The following is a 3,425-nucleotide window of genomic DNA, read 5'->3' on the forward strand; positions in this document are numbered from 1 at the left end:
GTGCACAGTCCCCCAGGCGTTGATGCCATTGGTTTGGATTTGGTATTGGGTTATGGAGTTGCCATTCCTCTGATTGGGGGAGGGAGGTGTGTGGGGGCGGGTTGGGGAGGGGGTTATGTTAAAAAAGGCTTGATGATCACAAAGGGTGCGGCATGAGTGACAATCCCGGGTTGGCCATATGTTAAGGGGGGTGTTGCTTCCCTATCCTGAGCTCCAGGCCCTGGGTTGCTATCCTACCGAGGATCAAGATCTATACAGTGTCCCTACTCAAATGGGGTATCCAGTCATAATTTCGAATACAATATATTCGAAAGTAAAAATGTCGAAAATATTTAGTCGAAAAACAAAATTTCGAAAAACAAAAATGTCGACTTTTTTTCGACTTTTTTCGATTTTATGTGTTAATAATAAATATTTTATTAAACTTTTTTTTAAAAATAATTAAAGGTATTTCCATGGGGGGTGGGGGTGATGGGGAGGATGGGGGGGGGGGTTGGGGATAGGGGTTTGGGATGGTTTTTTAAATAATTAATTAATTATTTAATATTATATTAAAGATTTTTTAAAAATAATTAAAGGTATATCTATGGGGGGTGGGGGGGATGGGGAGGAGGGGGGGGGGGGTTGGGGGGGGACCCCCCCCATAATAAATGTTACTATCTGGGTAAAAAAAAAAAAAGAGTGTTTTGGGTTTTCAATTTTTTTTCGACATTTTTTTTTCGAAATTATGACTTTTCCTATTATATGTATGTGTTTTCGACTTTTTTACATTCGACATTTTTTTTTCGACATTTTTGCTATTCGACATTATGTTTTCGACTTTTTGTCTATAAACCCTCAAATGGGTGTCGATGACGTGATGTTCATGAGCTGGAATGTGCGGTGGCTGGGTAATTATGAGAAAATGAGGCAATTACAATTACGTGCTGAACGCCAATGGGTTAAAGTTCTACTTCTTCAAGAAACGCACGCAGGGGCCGAGCACTGTGAAAAATTTGCTAAGGGATGGGCCCTCAAAGATATTATACCAACTATTCTACACAGAGTCGGGGAGTTATGACACTGATCCACCGAAGCCTTAAATTTACTTGCAAATCCTCACAGACAGACCCACTGGGTAGATATGTACTGCTCCACGGTTTTCTACAAAATAAAGAACTGGTGTTGCTGAACATCTATGGTCCCAACTTAGATGACCCCGAATTCTATCTTCATTTTGCTTCTCTCTTAGTTCTTCCCAATGGTACCAATACTATGGGGGGGGGGTGACTTCAACACAATACTAGACGTAGACCTCGACAGATCGGGCTCCTGAACCCGCCAACTCTCTAGAGCAGCCTACACTATTCTGTCATACCTTCCCCGGCTGACTATTGTGGACGCATGGAGACTGTTAAACCCGAGGCCCGAACATACTCCTTTCACTCTTCAGTGCACGACTCGCACTCTAGAATTGACAGGTGGTTGATTTCAGATATACAGGTAAGGAACGTCTCACAGCAGTGAATTTTACCCAGAACCCTTTCTGACCACTCCCCTGTAACTATCTCTCTCTGCTGGGGTCCAGACTACGAAAGCATTCGGGGGCGGAGAATGAAACCAAACTCCCTGCTCGACACAGCCTTTGCCTCAGAACTAGAGACTGCCATTGAGGACTTCTACAAATTCAATACTAACTCGGTCTCCGCACAATCCACTCTGTGGGAGAAATTCAAAGCATACATTAGGGGTATTGCCATCTCTAAAGAAAGTGGTATTCTGAAAGTGACCCGAGGGGATATCCAAAAAAGCGAGTCAGCTCTTGCTTCGCTTGAGTCTCAATATGCCCTCTGTCAATCCCCCGAGACCCTAGTGTCCTTGAGCGAGGAGCTAGATACGTTCCGAGCACACGCGGAGCGTGAGGTGAAATTTCTCGACAACGCCCATCTTGCGAGAAAATATGGGGGGTGTGCGAGCGTCCGGGCCGGATTTTAGCAAGACTCATTCGCCGCAAGTTTGGCTCCCCCACATTCCTGCTATTGAGAGAACCGACAGCACCTTAGCCACGCTCCCTCAGGATATCAACACTGAGTTCCAGCTTTTCTATGAAGCCCTTTATTCAGAAGTTGAGGATACCCCCTCAGCCGAAATTGACGCCTATCTGGACAGACTTCCCCTGTAGGTTCCCTCCTATGAAACTAATAACTCTCTTGAGAGACCGTTTACTGCTGAGGAACTCTCAGAGGCTATCGATGCCCTGTCATCTGCCAAGTCCCCAGGCTCGGACGGCCTCCCAGTAGAATTTTACAAACGCTATAAATTACTCCTAATTCCGCACTTGATGGCCCTGTGGGATGAGGCCTGTGAATTAGGCAGTCTCCCCTTTCTCTTCGGGAGGCTATGATAACGGTCTTTCTTAAGCCTGGGGAACCCCCCATCCAATGCGGCTCATACCGTCCCTTATAGCTAATTAACTGTGATGTTAACATTTTTGCCAAGTTGCTAGCCTCACGCTTAGCCCCCTTCATGCCGCATATCATTCATTCAGATCAGGCTGGATTCATTCCAGGGCGCTCCACCTCCCTGAACCTGAGATAATATAATCAGTAGAATTAGCCCCAACGTGCAAGCAGTGGCTGCTGCACTAGACATGCAAAAAGATTTCGACTCCGTGTCATGGAAGTACCTCTGGCACGTCCTCGAAAAATGTAAATTAGGACCTAGATTCTTTTCTTAGGTTTGACTACTCTACTCCAATCCGGTGGCCCGCACCGAGGACAGATGCTCGCCCCCATTTCGAAACTCTAAAGGCACAAGGCAGGGCTGCCTATTCTCCCCCTTAATTTTTGCAATAGCCATGAAACCATTTGCGGATAGGATGCGCCAGTGTCATGCACATAGAGGGTTACGAACGGCAGGCCAGGCGGATATCATCTCTTTATACGCCAACGATGCCCTGCTCTACATCAGGTCCCCCTCTACCAACCTAGCCCCGATACTGGAAGATGTGGTCAACTTTGGGTGCATTTCCGGGCTCAAAATAAACTTTTCCAAATCAAACCTCTTCCCACTCACTGAATGCACCCTTCCCCCTCCCGATCTTATGGGGTTCACTTGGTCCCAGTCGAACTTTACTTACCTCAGTATAGAAGTAACTCACCATCCTGAGTCATTGTTCAAGGAGAACTATCAGAAGTACCTTGCGAGAATCACTCAAAAGGCCTTGGCGAGATTTCCAAATTCCCTGGCTGGCAGGATTGGGATTCTAAAGATGGTCGTACTCCCCTAACTATTGTAAAAATTCATCAATTTACCACTATGGCCAGGAGATGGCTTTTTTCAGTTGTTAACCCGGGCTGTAAACACCTTCATATGGCATTCCGGGGCAGTTCGGCTAAAACTTGCAAGATTGACCACCCCCATGGAGGGTGGAGGATTTAACGCCC

Source organism: Ambystoma mexicanum, chromosome 1q (assembly GCF_040938575.1).
Source record: "Ambystoma mexicanum isolate Mex_15411 chromosome 1q, UKY_AmexF1_1, whole genome shotgun sequence".
NCBI lineage: Eukaryota > Metazoa > Chordata > Amphibia > Caudata > Ambystomatidae > Ambystoma > Ambystoma mexicanum.